We start from the raw sequence: 16338 nt of genomic DNA on the forward strand, positions 1-16338 counted from the left end.
TGACTTGTGTGGTCAGTTGGTCATGTGATTGGTTGTTCATTTGGAGCTATATTTAAATTCTGAGCAGCTGATTGGTTCTTTTGTTGATTGTTAGTTCAAATCCACGCATACAGACCAGATTCTAAATTTCACAAGCAGCTACCCCGCTGCACACAAAAGGAGCTGCATCCAGACCCTTTTCAAAAGGTCCAAAATACACTGCAGCACTGAATTATTAAGAAAAGCAGAAGAGAAACACCTTTTCGATGTTTTTCTCTGCAATGGCTATCCCAAAAATTTCATAATATGATGCTTATCATCCAAACCCCGACAAAATACATAGCCAACCACAACACAAAACAAGTCCTGCTATACATCAAAGGAACATATGAAATGGTTGCCAGAATATTGCATCCCCTACAAATAATGATAGCTTACCAACCCACATTTATACCCAGAAAAGAGCTCTAAAATCAAAGACAAAATACAGAAGGAAGACATCAGCAGCATAATATACAAATTGGCGGAGGCAGCTGCTGTTGCAGCAGCCTAGTTTACTCACTGAGTTGCTGGAGGTGCTCCAGGCCCGGCGTGGTAGCTGCCGCGCTCGCCGTCTTTGGTGACTTTGGCGGCAAGAGCAACACTGCCTGCCTGCTGGGTGGAAGCAACCCTTTCCTTCCCCCCCCACTACTACCCTTCTCCCCTGTGCTCATTTGGAGCCACCACGGGGGAATCTCTCAGAAGAGGCCCCGGAGATCCGCCGCCCGTGGGACAGCCGAAAGGCGGTGGCCAAGAGGGGAAGCTTCCAAGACCCCCAACGACCCGCCCCAGGCTAGCAGAGGCGGCGGCGGAGCAGGGCGATGGGAGACCCGCCAGGCAGGAAAGAGCACCTTCTCTCCGCTGCCTGACCCGAACAAAGAGGAGCGGTGGAGGCTTGTGTAGCTGCTGCCTTCAACTGTTCTTCATTTGGGCCAGGCAGCAGAGAGAAGGGGGTGGTGGATGCTTGCAGAGCTGCTGCCTTCGGCTCCTCTTCATTCGGGCCAGGCAGCAGAGATAAGAGGGAGGCGGAGGCTGGCGGATCCCCATATGGGGGTGGTGACGCCTCCGGGTCCCTGCACAAACGGCAACAGGGGAGGTGTGCCAATGGCTTGGACTTGTTGCCAAGGTCAGCAGGCCTAGCAGGCACCATGGGAGAATCTGTTGGAAGGTCCGCCGCCCGCAGGACAGCCAAAAGGCGGGCCGACGGGAAGCTTCTGAGACCCCCAGTGGACACCCCCCAGGCTAGCAGAGGAGGCAGTGGAGCAGGGCAAGGGGAGACCTGCCAGGCAAGGAAGAGGCAGGCCCGGGGCACCCTGAGACTGGCCACCCCCACCTGTACAGCACGTAGAAAAAGGGCCCACTCACCTTTCCAGTCCTCCCATCTCTTCCTCCGCTGCTGCCACGTGCAGTCCAAAGAAGCAAAGTGGTTTGTGGGCAGTCCCACAAACAGTTTATGTGCAGTCCCACAAACCAAAGAAGTTCAACCAATCAATTAAAACTTTGCGAGGGTTTTTTTTTGTGAGCAGTTTGAATTGATTGACTGAACTTTTTTAGTCCTACTTTTTTTTTCGGAACTGCACATGGTGGAGGAGGACTGGGAGCCACAGGAGATGGCTTAAAAAGCTGTATGTGGCTCCGGAGCTGCGAGTTGCCGACCCGTGATCTAGATCCAGCATATGAATATATAAGAAACCAGACCATTGGAACTGCCAATCAACTAGACAACCAATCACACGACCAATTGACCACACTGGCACACATGATATTTATAAACTAAGGAAAATAGGACAAGAAAATTCTGCTGATGAGGTTACCTAATCTGGTAGCAAAATGTTTAGAAACTAAATTGAAACAAGCTTGGGAAGCAAACCACTGCCAAAATCTAAAACCCAAGCTACAAATATTTTCAATTATTTCATAGAATATATATCTTGGGCCTGTGCATGCAAGAAATCTAAAGAAACAGTATGTGTTGTGGCACTTATGACCAAAATTAATATTGGAAAATATATTGTTAAGCAGTGGGGTTGTTAAGCAAGACATCAATCACATGACTGTACCCATTTTAATGACATTTTTGCAATAGTCATTAAGTGAATTACCGTAGTTATTAAGTGAGACATCAAGTGATCATGATTTGTAACCTTCCCTGCTGGCTTCCTCATTGACCTTGTCAGAAATTGGCTAGGATGATCATAAATTGTGATCATATTGTCCCGGGATGTTGTAACCATTCTAACTATGAGCTGATTGCCAAGCACCTTGATTGTGATCATGTGACTGTGAGGACCACATAATGGTTGTAAATGCAAAGACTGGTCACAACTCACATTTTTAGCACTGTCATATCTTTGAATGGTCTCTGAGTGGTTGTAATCGAGTGCTACTTGTTTAGCAATCAGTTTAAAAAGTCTTAATAATATGAACAACCTAGTAATGTTTTATATCTGTGAATTGTTTACCCACTTTTCTTGCAAAATTATATTTAAAAGCCACCCTATTTGCATATAGTAAATCTGTTTTAGAGCCTTAGATACTACAGTATTAAACATATTTTATAATTAATTATTGGAAATACTCCTAGCTTTCTTGTACCAATAACTGACAGTTGATAACAACATTTTTGCACTTAGCTGTTGCTCGTGAATTCTTTTCTTCTTTCATTCAACATTTATAGTTGCATTTAAAACTTTTTGATAAATGCCTTCTGAATATATTGACTCTTGGAATCTAGTATTGACTCTGTTGAGAGTAGTATATCATCTAATACATCAATACAGGTCTTTCCTCATCACCAGTCATAGGGTAGACTTTGAATTGCTTGGAGACTTTTCATTCTTAAAATAGATTCAGTAGTTGATTGTGAAATATTTGAAATATATAGCATTTAAAAAGATTCTTCTTAAAGGATTATCCCTATGTTATAATGATTGTACTTGCAAACATTAACAAAAAAGAAAGAACTGTGCACTTAAGGAAAGCAGTTGCTTATCTTTTTTATTTTATTTGTTTTGTGAATAACAATAACAAAGAAAAATTGTAGAACACTTTATATCTGCATCAGAGAATGTAGAAGTCAGAATAGCTAACCAAACAATGTGTAATCTAGTTTTTGCCTTGAAAAATTAAACAATTTTCTCACATAATGAAGGCTAATACTTGAATCTTTTATAATGACCTGCTCAGTGTAACCAACTCTGAGATGTTTTTTTTATTACTGGTTTCCATTGGAAAAAACCAAATAGCATTCCAGGGAGGCTAGAATGAGTAATATTTTCTGCACCAGGAGAGCACTTAAAAAGTGTTGGCAGAGTTGCAGAATACTTTGGATGAACAATCTTCTAAATATGTGTGGGACTTTATTACAAATGGGCAACTCTGGGATTTTGTGGAAGTAGAAGTTAATTCTGACTTTTAAAAGCAGCTTGCTAAACCTTTAGGTTGCCGATTTATTCCATGTAAGGATTAGAAAGAGGTCTAAATGTTATACAAAAGAAGACTTTGAGGTTTGAGACGGCTCTGGAATTGCAGCTTAGTTATGAGTGAAAATGTTCTAGCTTTTTAATGAATAATTTACATTTAAGATGGAGTAATTATAATTTTTTATTCATATTTAACATTTGTTATTAAGAAATGGTGCTATGTAACCTACAGTAAGCTATGCCATGCCATGCTATGCTATGCTATGCTCTGCTAAGATAACTGTGAGAGGGATCTTGGAGTCCTAGTGGACAATCATTTAGATGTGAGCCAGCAGTGTGCTGCAACTGCCAAAAAAGCCAACACAGTGTTAGGCTGCATTAACAGAGGGATAGAATCAAGATGATATGAGGTATTAATGCCACTTTACAATGCCTTGGTAAGGCCACACTTGGAACACTGCATCCAGTTTTGGTCACCACGATGTAAAAAAGATGTTGAGACTCTGGAAAGAGTACAGAGAAGACCAACAAAGATGATTAGAGGTCTGGAGACTAAAACATATAAAGAACAGTTGTTGGAATTGGGTATGTCTAGTTTAATGAAGAGAAGGACGAGGGGGGACATGATAGCAGTGTTCCACTATCTCAGGGGTTGCCACAAAGAAGAGGGAGTCAAGCTATTCTCCAAAGCACCTGAAGGCAGGACAAGAAGCAACAGATGGAAACTAATCAAGGAGAGAAGCAACGTAGAACTAAGGAGAAACTTCCTGAGAGTTAGAACAATTAACCAGTGGAACAACCTGCCTCCAGAAGCAGTGAATGCTCCAACACTGGAAGTTTTTAAGAAGAGAGTGGACAGCCATTTGTCTGAAATGGTATGGGGTTTCCTGCCTGAGCAGGGGGTTGGACTAGAGGACCTCTAAGGTCCCTTCCAACTTTATTATTATTAAGGTAAGGTAATAAATTTTTCCATTTTCTTCTGGGGAAGAGAGGATTGTATTACATTCAAAGTCACTTTACTTTAAGGTAAATATACTTTATTTTTGGAGATTTCCCCCCAATTTGGGTTAGATATAACCAGCCTGCAATAAATGCTATGATAAGGTTCTTCAATCTTAAATTTATTTTGTATTGCTTAAGAGTTTTAGTAAAATCCTTCACCCTATATAGTAGATTAAAGTATGTCTGTGCATCAGAACAATTTTCATGCCTCACTCAGTTCCTAATGTAAATTAGTAGGAACATTGGTTATCCATTTGAGAAATTGAGTTGGTATAAAAATAAAAATGCACTTATGGTGTACGGTGCTTTGTGAATCATCTTGGGATTGTTTTTCTGTTTATCTGTCACTTGCATTAGAAAAAGCAATCACTGGCTGCAGGTGACATTAAAAATTAAAGGTTAACCTCAATTTCTTAACTGACCAGACTTGGGGCAGAAAGTTGTTGGATTCATGCAGGGGTTTCAGAATTGCCAGTTGACTTGTTTAGTGTTTTACTTCTTCACATATGCAAGTGATTTTAATGTCGCCAACACTATCTTAGATTAGGTCATGTATTTATTTAAGACTTGAAATTCTTAAAATTGGTTTAGAAGATGCAGTGATCTTAATAGACTGGAATAAATTTGAAAATAATGTTAAAATTAAATAAGTGTATGAAGGTAAATATTTAGCTTTTTCACTTTTAAGTAGTTTTATTGAATTTAAAGGCACTCAAAATTGTTGATGTCATTAATTTTAATCCATTTTATTCACTAGTATTTTTTTTAAAAATCTTTTAAAAGGTAACTTCTAAAAAAAATCTAAGAACAAAGGGGGACGGATAAGACTAGTTTGATTTACTATATATAGGTAATGTTAGTTTTTTTCTCCCACTGTCTATTTGGAAAACACCCTCCTGATAGTAAAGTGATTAAAAAAAGCTATAATAGAATGGACTTTCAGTCACCAGATTAAATCAAATTTACTTGTATTGTTTTTCATGGAAATTTGTGTAACTACTTGTTTAACTTATTCCATTGATTTAAAAGTTGAATTTAACAAACTCAATTGGATATTGTGCAAAACTCATGATTAGAGAGTTTAAGCTAGACTTTAATGCATAAATCCATAGACATTACATGGATATATTCATTACAGTACTGGGCTTCAATTACAAGCAAAGAAGAGTCAGAATTTTTCTCAAATCCAGTTTTAACAGTGTTTCAAATCTCTAATTTTTTTAAAGAATTCTGAAATACATAAAACTGTCAAATTATTTTCTTTCTCTTATTGGATGGTATTATGCTCATAATCTGAATTTAGCTATTCTCAATGCAAGCTCAAACTTGTAACTGAAATAATAAAACTGTTCACAGAGTTTCTTTGTGAACATAATAGGCACCTGGCAACTCATTGCTACACGTTTAGGTTGATAAGTGGAAATTCACAGTGTTATCTTCCCATTCTGCTCTTAAGCAACTCATTCAGTTGTTAAGCAGATAGCATGTGTCTATGGGATGTGAGGATTGGTCACAAAGCTGGGGTTTTTTATGTCATCATAAATAAATGGTTGTTACTGTGGCAGTTGGTAAACAAGGACTACCTGTATTTTTAGAGTAAAATCACAATCTTATAGAAAGAGGGAGAATATATTGAGCTTTTAAAAATTAAACGTATTGTAGCATCTTACAGTCAAGAAGGATGTTGTGTAGCAGTGTGGATAAATTATCGATCTTGATCTAATTTCATTTGATTCCCTGTTTAATTTTAATATCTGCTCAGACTACTGGCAGGTGATATATTGGGCAAAGAAGAAAATGAAAGGGAGGATATCAAGGAAATAATGATAGTGTACATTAGTTTGCATGTAATGTACCTAGGGAGTTAAGAAGCTTTTGCTTTATTAGGGGCTGTGAAGAGAAGTGTTCATCTTTGAGTAAGATGATTGTACATTCAAATAAAGAAAGTGTGTTGTCTGTAAGGGACAATGTAGATTAAAGCCTCATGCAATCTAAGAATGTTATTGGAATTATCCAAAACTATGTAACTCTTGTTACCTTGGTCAGAAAGAACTTCAGTTCATGTTTTCTGACATACTGTTATCAGAATTACAACACATATATTTTTTAAAAGCCCTTAGAATTTGAGTACAAAATGTTATGTCATATATTATTTTTCCAGTGAGGAAGGAAAATACTCAGTTTCTCTTTCCTCCAAGCAAATTTTGTGTATGAAAACCGTTTGAAAATGAATGAAGGAAATTAATGGCAAAGCTAGCAGCTTTGAAATATATTTGGATTAATGAAGTGGTTGCTCAGAACATGTTCAATTCTGACCCTAAGCAGTCCTAAGAGCTCTTAAAAAGTGATATTAATTTGGGATGAGAGTGTTTGCGAGAGTACCTTACAATTTTCTTGTGTTTCAGAGTAGTAGGAAATCATGTGTGAATTCGTTGGCATTACCACAGATAATCCAACATAGTAGTTAAATCTCTGGATTAGAGAAAAGGCCTCAGTTTCAGATTGATAATTTCACCAAAATTATTACTGTTCTCTCTGAACAAGTGGGCATTCTTTCTTATCCCTTGTTCTGGGAAGACTGCAGATTTGTGCTCATCAGGGGCTCAGCAGTACTTGTTGCTGAGTTTATATTTTAAAAACATTTTTATTCACCTTTTTAGCCAAAAACCTCTCAGAGCAATTTATAAAGATCAGACTGTGTCATCCCACATACAATCTAAAGTTAAAACATCAATAGAAATGAGATGGACAATCAGAGGAAAAAATAACGTAAGAATTAGATTTTAAGTTGCAAAGTTCAAAGAAGAATGAAGGTGAATATAAACAGTGAAAGGGTCATTGCTACCTTTCTGCATTAGCTATTCAGGAATGATAATTGGCAGAAGGATAATGCTAACCAAAATGTGCTAATCTGATCATCTATACAGGGCCTGTTGCGGACCCCCATCCCAAGGTTCAGTGATAGCATCTCTATTGTGGAACAATCAATAAGAGCAGGTATAAATGGCTCTTACTCTTTTTTTAACAGAATAATGCTGTTAAAGCAGTTATGGTCCAGCAGATATTTTTAATCTTAATTAAATGCTACCATTAATGAATTAATTTTTCCTTGTTGGTTTCTATAATAAGAAATATTTTGTAATGTAATCTTTGGATTTTGTTGTATCCTATCCATTGTCAGCTGGGATTGGGATGGGAAATAAATAAAGCAAGCAAGAAAGATAGGATTTACTAGTCTGGGGTTCTCCAGGGAGTTGTAATATATCTCTTGCCAAACTATGAGATTAATCTTAGACAGTGGAATCACTTAAAATGCAGGAACAATCACCTGTTGCTTTCTGATTTTATTGTCAACATAAATCTTGAACTGTAAAATAAAAAATCGTGTTTAACATCATTAGATTGATTTTTAATGTTTTTTTAAACAGAGATTTATTTAAACTTTTAAATTAAAAACATTTATATGTAAGGTTGTTCAAATATTTTCTATTTCAATGCTATATTTTTTGTACAATCTGAAAATACCTGCACGGCTCTCATTAATTTTGAATAAATAGGCACAGAAAGACAATTGACATAAGTCTGTATAAACTTTATATTTGAGTTAGTTTCTCAATCTTATATAGAACAAAGGTATGCATACAATGGAGTCACTGAAGCAGTAGGCGTGAGCTTAAATGGACTCCAGAAGATGGTAGAGGACAGGAAGTCCTGGAGGAGCGTTGTCCATAGGGTCGCGATGGGTCGGACACGACTTCGCAGCTAACAACAACAACATGCATACAACATAAGGCTTACCATATTTCCTAATAAAACATAAAATAGAAAAATATTGCTTAAGATGGTATGGCAATTAACAGTTAATTTATTGTTATTCTTATCAAATTTAAGTTATTTTTTGTTGAGGTCCTATCCATGTTCAGAGATTGTCTCCTCACCTTGTAACTTTAGCTTGTAGCTCCTTCTTCCCTTTCTGTGAGAACAGGAAACTGAGAAGGAAACTCAAGTAATGAGATACACTGCCTGAATGAGATTCTGTTTGGGAGAAATTTTGTGTCAGACAAATATGTTGCAGCTTCAGAGGATCAGGATAGATAAAAACATTGTGGGTCACTGCAGTGTTTTGAATCACTCAGATTGAAACTGTTCGGATTCATTTAAAATATATCCAAGAAACTATATATAAGCAAACTTATATAAGAAAAAGAGCGTTACAGACCAAATTAATAATAGCATAAAAATTTGAAAATATTGTTTACATCTTCATGAATAATAAACCATTGCTGTCATCACCACTTCTTCTGTGAAAACTCCTTTATAGGGCCATCAATTCTTTTCTTCACATTTATAGGCAAAATTGATCTAATCAAATCAATCCTGATAAAACAAATTGTTTTTTGGTAAATATGTGAAACGAGTAGATTCACATCAAACATTAGTAAAACACAGCCATGTTTTCCAGCTGCTATGTGCAAAAGAATCTCAGAATACTTGTTTCCTTTTTGAATTAACAGATACTTTTGTGTTTTGATTTACTAGAAATGTTTCTTGGAAGGATTTTATATATTCTGCTGGAAGAAAACAATTACAAAGCTTTTCTGAAAAATGCTATTTATAGTTTTTGAGATTGAAAACATCTGGAAAAGTTAAAATAATATATCAGAGCTATATAGTTACTGTAGGTAATATTTAAATATAAAAAAATACCGTGCTTAGAAGCCTGCTTTAGACTAGACTTTGGCACCTGCAAAATGGTTGCAAATTATTGATTTATATTTTTTTAGATGAACATTTGAAACCTTTTAAGAATGCAAAACTATTGATGTCAAGTATTCCCTATATGCATCCAAGTTAGGGGTTTTTTGTAACTTGTTATTTAAGATCACAGTTATTAGGTGTATTTCTGCATTTTATATATCGTTCCCAGATGCTACAGTATTAGTTTTTATCACTGCATATTTTATGAAATGTCAGCCTTCTGTTGGCTGTTCACGCAGCATTGTTAGTGATCAAAGCCATAACATAAAGGAGAAGAATCTAAACAGTTGGCTTATCTTTGTCCTTCATTGTGTCACAAATATCATAAAATTACTTCACTGTCAAAAGAGAAACAGAAGACTAACGCAGTATACTTTGATCACTTTTTTACATACCTCTGGATTCATTTCGCTTTCTCATGCTAAAACATGTTTGTGTACCAGTATTTGTGGAAAAGATTAAAACATCCTCCTATTGGAAAATATATTTCTTAAAATAAAATACATGGAATAGAAAAGAGGTGAGCTTGTACAAACTCTGCTGAAGAGCTGTAATGAAATATTATAATTTGGTGTATATAGTATATATTTGTAATTATATATTATAATTAGATGATGTCTGGAAATAAATAGAAATGCGATGGGCAGAATGTTAAGAATCTTATTCTTTGTGTATGAATATGTTCTGGGCTTTACAAACTTTTGTAACAGCACAGAATTTAAATCACAGTAATAGTCCAGGAATTCAAATTATATCAGTCCATTTATAAATACAAACATCTCTGTTCTCAAATAGAGAACTTCATTGTAATTCATGAGAATGAATTCATGAGAGTTGTAGAACACAGTTTAAGATGCTACTTAAACCCACAATGTGAGATGAATTAGTAACCTTATCATGAAAGGTATATTATGTTTGGACATTAGAGAAGAATGCATGTTTTCTGTCAAGTCTGATTTTTTCCAAAATGTTTAAATTTTTAAATTTATAATTAAAGTTTATTTTAATTAAGTTTACAATTTAGCAACTTAATACAGTACAAATAATTCTAAACTTATGGACTAAAAGTGCATTGTAATGAATTTAAGAATTATATAAATATAAGTTTTCAAGTTATATTGCATTCCTAGCGATCCCATAAACACACTCAAAGAAGTTTGTTAGTGAGTAAGAATAAGTAACATTAAATATCATGAATAAGGAGTTACCTATTTAATTTGAAACTATTCACATTTTCAAATGAAAATGTAGTTGACTTTCAGTATTTAAAACATACTTTTCTGTCTTGATTATAATATACAACAATTCAGTACAAAAACAAGTATTTTATTATGCTTATGTGTCAAAATACAGCATGGAAAGCATTTGCCTAAAAAGTCACCAAGAGTCGGAAACAACTAAATGGTTAAAACAACATGTCAAGATAATGATTATTCAAAATGAGAAATCACTTAGTTTTCCTTTTATGGTGAAGATTCCCAGCTATACTGATAAAATTATTGAGAACTTGAGGCTTGAATAGGCCAGAACAGGTTAAAACTGAATGCTAATAAGATGGACTTGCTGCTTGTTCATCAGCTGTTCTGGCAGCTTCATTGATGATCCTGATATGGTAGTACTATCCTTTGCATTTGTAGTTCCTATAGAAGCCTTGGTTGGGGAATGGGAGGGTTTGCTAAGATTTAGCTGGTATATTAGTTGCAACTGGCACACTAACCCTATCTACTCTGCTTGCAATGGCTCATGCCCTCATTTCCACTTGGTTAGATTACTGCAATATGTTCTACATAGGACTGCCGCGTTTGTCCAAAATGCAGTTGCCCATGTGTTAACTGGTATCTACCACAATACATTACCCTGTGATTCTGCCCTTCATTGGCTTTCTCTTTCCTTCTGAATACAATTTAAAGTACTTGACACCTTGTAAAGTACAATTTAATGGCTTAGCACCAATTTATCTGTGGGATTGTTTTCACTTACTTGAATCTATTCAAGTTTGCCAGAAGAAGCAGCTGGTGTGGCCTACTTTCAGAAACATTGGTGGTGAGGGAAATGAGAAATTCTGCAATCACTTGAGAATTTGTAGATATAAAGTGTACATTATAAAATTCCAAGAATTCATATTACAGTAAAGACAGACAAATTGTATTAAAAAGAAAAAATGTTATAAGTAATTCATAAGAAATGGACATGAAATCATGTAAAAATACACATGAGAATTCAAGAAAATTCTAAACCATTAGCCAAAGTGAGTGGAGATTTCTGAGTACAGCAGAATGTTTGATTTGGCTTAGAAACCGGTTTTTGGGCAATTTAAATAGGCAGACATTTGCTGCCTTTGAGAGGATTAGATCAGGGCTTTTCAACTTTTCACCCATTGTACCGCTTTTAGGATAAGGCAACATCCGAGTACCACCAGTTGCCTAGCAAGGTGTCAAAAACTTGATGACCAAAAGAAAAAGTGATGAAGTACAGGTAGTCCTTGACTTACAACAGTTCGCTTAGTGACTGAAGTTACAATGGCAGTAAAAAAAAGTGCCCCCCAAGCCACAGCCAAGCAAGACACCTGCCTGCCCGCCCGGCGGTGCTCTTTCTCCTGCCCAAGGTTTTCATTGTTGTGAGCATTTCTGTTGAGGATTGGCAGCAGGGGTGGGGTGAGGTGGTGTTTGGTTTTTATTCCCCCCATCTGCTGGGGCGGGGGTGTCATAATTTTGAATGGTCGCTAATTCAACTGTATTAACTCAAGGAATACCTGTATTGATAACACTGCCCAGTTCAGTTTCAAACCTACTTGCAACAAGGTGGCTAGAAATATTGGATATGATTGCAAAATTTTCCAGCTGTCCTCAACCTTAGTGGCTTCATGGACCGACGGGAGTGGAAGAATGGTTTCATGCATGCAGCCTAGGTCCCATGTATGTGAAGATGAAGCTTCACACACTTGCCTGCTGCTTGCATGGACTAGTTCCCGGTGGACCATGGACTGGGATCTCTGTTTTAAGCTGTACAAGAGCCTGAGCTGCATAAGCAGTGTGGATCACAAAACTGTCTAGAACCACCTTATAGCTGCATCTCCATTCCACTCTCTTAGTATGGACAAACAACATTTTATTTCATATTTCATTGGCAGTGATTTAAAAATACCAGCACTTTTTTCATACCAAAGATGAAATTAGTTAAAAAAGGATTATTTTCTATTTTGTTACTTATTTTTCTGGATGATGGTGATAGTTGAGTTTTTCATGGATTATTTACACAGTTCTCAGTTTAGCATGCTCATCATTTTTCATCCTCACATGAATTTAGTATTCTCCTGAATACTATTATAGCTTGTTAGTATTCATGCCCTCTTAGTTTTTCAATGTTTTCTATTAATTATTATAGCATATTTTTTCACATATTTCAACTGATTTCACCTAAAATTTCATAAGAATATTGATTTACATTTTACTTATTCATGTTTCCAATTAAATATAAACATCTTTCTATTTTTGAAAATACTGACTTTTTTTAAAAAGGAGAGTCAGTTGCAGGAGAAGTGGCCTGAGCTTTTACGTATTAAATATTTATGTTAATTAGGAAAATATGAAAACAGATGTTACATAAATTATTGCAGTCCCTTGATAGCAATATATAACTAGCAGTAACTTTTTTATGTGGATATTGTGATATATAGTTGTATCTATTCTTACAACTTTTGCAATATAACTCCTAAATGATTAACATTAAACAGAACAACTCTAGATAGATTTTCAGATACCTAAGATCTTACACGCCGTGGAAACAAATTGTGTACCAAACTTTTCAAATTATAATAGAAATATCCTGTTTTCAAACATTAGAAAACAAAAATTGGAACAATTGATGTAGTACTCTTCAACCTGAAACTTTCCATGTGTGTTAGTCTACAAGTCGCATAAGTTTCAGCTACCAGGATGTAATTTGAGTTTTTAGGGGAGACTGCTATAATTTGTATTATAGATTGCACATTTTATATATAAATCAATAATTATCACAGAAAAGTCTGAATATGTGCAGTCACACTCATACACCGATGATATTACCTGGTTTGGTAATGAAATAGCTGCAAGAAAACAAGCCCAAAGAATTCCACAGATCCCACTCTCATATATATCTAGGAATATTTAGAACATGTTTCTGATGAAAGCCAGAATCATAATGAATGCTTCTTAAGTACAGGATGGTCTCACCACATCACATGCTAATATTGTAAATGTAGGTATGTGACTCTCAGTTTTGTTTTAATAGAATTTAGACAGTATGTGCATTTATGAAAGATGAAAATTTAGGAAAGCTTACTATAGGTAGTCCTTGACGTACAACCACAGTTGAGCCTAACATTTCTGATAATAAGTTGGACAGATATAAAATGATTTTTGCCCCATTTTACGATCTTTCTTCCCACAGTTGTTAAGTGAATCATTGTGGTTGTTAACTGAATCTAGTTTTCCCATTGATTTTGCTTATCCAGAAGGTTGCAAAAGGTGATCACTGCAATCAGCATAACTATGAACCAGTTGTCAAGCATCATATTTTGATCATATGATCAAAAGTTACATTTTAGGGCTTAATTTTAAATCCTATGGAAAATTCCATTGATTATACCTTGTAAATGTCTGGATTTTGATATTTTTGACTTTTGTTGCATATTTTCATGTTGTCAATTTTTTATATATATTGTTGATTCAAATTATGATTTACATATCAGATTGTTATATTGGTTGGAGGACTGATAAGAATTAAAATAGAGTAAAGTGGCAAGGCAGACTTGAAAGGGAAGTGAACTATTACTTTGTTAACATTTTATGAATTACAATTGAAGAAGTAAAACAAAAGAAATAGAACAAAAAGACTAAAGAAATCAAACCGGTATATTACTAGCCCCCTTTTCAAACAACTGATGATTATGAATAACTGTATTTCAAGACTTTTAGAACATAAAAGTCAGTTCTTCATTTTTGTGATGAATTGAAAGCGCAAATCTATATTGTATAAGAAGTAAATATTGAAGGATTAAACTATATTCTATCCTGCTACATGAGACCTGTGCAACCCACGAATCAATTACTTGTATTATTGTACAAACATTGCACATAATTAAAGATGAGGTCAGATTACATGGCAGTCTCTATAATAGGCGGCCTATTTGATGGGGGAGAATTTCCATTGTTTTTAATTCCGATAAGCTAGAAACATTTTTCAGTGTCATTCTATCTAAAACAGAATGTGTATTACAAGTATAAAATGATCAACAATATGTTCATTTCTACATTTTGGATTGTTCTATGTGCAACACAGCAAATATGGAGATAAAATTGATTTTTAAAAAATATCAAAAAAGTAGAAAAGAATGAGTTTCATTTATATTGGGAACTGTTCCTGTTTGTATTAAAATAGAGATTTATTATTTTTCTTATATTTTTGATTGAATATAATAGATGTAAAATATTTTTTGACATAAGGTCTGATTTAGAAGATGTTTGATCAAAACACTAAAGTATCTGCTTGGGGTATTACGTGGTTTGTTAATGCAATCCATGTTGTTAAGTTGAAGATTTAAAGAGAATTTTGTGGTTGTAGTGTTTTAAAGCTTTGACATGGTTTTAATCTGATAACGAATGGCTTTAAGTTCGTGTTCATTCAGTTACTGGCAACAAATCTAAACCTCTGTTTTTTTGGATTTATGAGGATAAGTTCTGCTTTGGCAATCTTGTAGATTCTCTAGAGAATAGTTAAACAGTGATTAATCATTGTTTCTTCACTGAGTGTGCAGAAAAGAATGGAAAAGCTGCATTTCACACTTCTGAAGCAATTAATCCCCATGATCTTAGCCAGGTTTGTCTTGAAGATAAGTCAGAATACAAAACTGTACCTAATTTATCAATGTATGCATGCCATAAAGTATAAAACACACAATTTATTTCATATCATTTATAGTCAAATATTAAAAAAAGAGTGACTTTGCTATATTCAAGAGTGTTTCTTACATTACCTTCATATAAACTAAGTACCAGAGATTACAATGGGATTCCTGTTTATTGTGCACATCTGGTGCAGTCACTATGCATTTTCTCATTCACTTGCTGGCATTTTTAGTGATTGTGGCATAAATCACCTTGCTAATCAGAAACATAAGTGACGGGAAGTCATCTCCTTTTTTGAACAATGGGAAAAAACATATGGCTTCCTAGACAGGACTTGGCTGTTATAGTATTTATGTGGCATTGTATTCTGTATTTAGAATTTCATATTAATTACAATGGTTTGATTGAAGGCACGGAATGCTTTTGGTTTATGGTCATAATTTTTTTTTGCACCATGCACGTTCTATGTTACATACTGATAAATTTATACTACTCAGAATACCAAAATGTATCAAGCTATATATCCATATATTTTTAATCTCATCCGGATGTTTTCAAATGTTTTAATTGGTATTTGTTGCAAATTAGCTACTGAATGATAGAAAGCAGTTACAGTTCATATTGTGTGCAATATGAAGATTTACTAATAGTTTCTTATCCCAAATGCAGGAAACAAAGGATTGATTTTATAAATACTTGATCCTAATAAAATGTTGGTTCCATTTTATGGCAGAATGTATTTGTATATACTATATTCACAGTGTTAAGCTCATTTCCTAAGCTTAGGAGAAAGTTGGAAATATGATGGTTGATTTCTTTTAATGAAGGAGATTATATCACAATTTTAAGAGCCATCTGTATGTTAGAACTATATGTCAGACATATATGTCTTTTTGAGATAGCTTTTATTTACAAATGGCTTTTTAATATGCTATTTATCATTGCACTGCACATAAAATACAATTGAAGAATAATCTTTATTTCTGGTCAGTTTTTATCTCCAGATGTATAATCTACATTCTAGAGCAGGGGTATCAAACTGCCCCGCCTGCAGGCCAGATGAGTCACGTGGAAGCTGCGCCCACTCCAGCTCTGGCAAGGGGAAAAAAGTCGTGATATGTCAAACTCACAAACTCATATGTCGTGATATGTGTCAAACTCACATGACACTGTGAGTTTGACACCCCTGTTCTAGAATGTACTATGAACTCATTTAGTTTAATGTATATAACTGAGGGACACTATAAAGGATG

The 16338-nt window shown here is 35.1% G+C and overlaps 1 protein-coding gene across 9 annotated transcripts in view; it reads left to right on the plus strand.

Annotated features, from left to right (window-relative positions):
- Positions 1–16338, plus strand: part of TBC1D5 (TBC1 domain family member 5) — a 336845-nt gene that overhangs the window by 49712 nt on the left and 270795 nt on the right. The window contains exon 1 of one of the 9 annotated variants that reach the window (XM_081343523.1): positions 4164–4315. The exons of the other annotated variants lie outside the window; for them this stretch is intronic. The gene's annotated coding sequence lies outside the window, so the exon portion shown is untranslated. Of the gene's footprint in view, positions 1–4163; positions 4316–16338 lie in introns of those variants that run through there. 9 annotated transcript variants of the gene reach the window in all.

The sequence above is a fragment of the Vipera berus genome, assembly GCF_964194415.1.
Source record: "Vipera berus genome assembly, chromosome: Z".
Lineage (NCBI taxonomy): Eukaryota > Metazoa > Chordata > Lepidosauria > Squamata > Viperidae > Vipera > Vipera berus.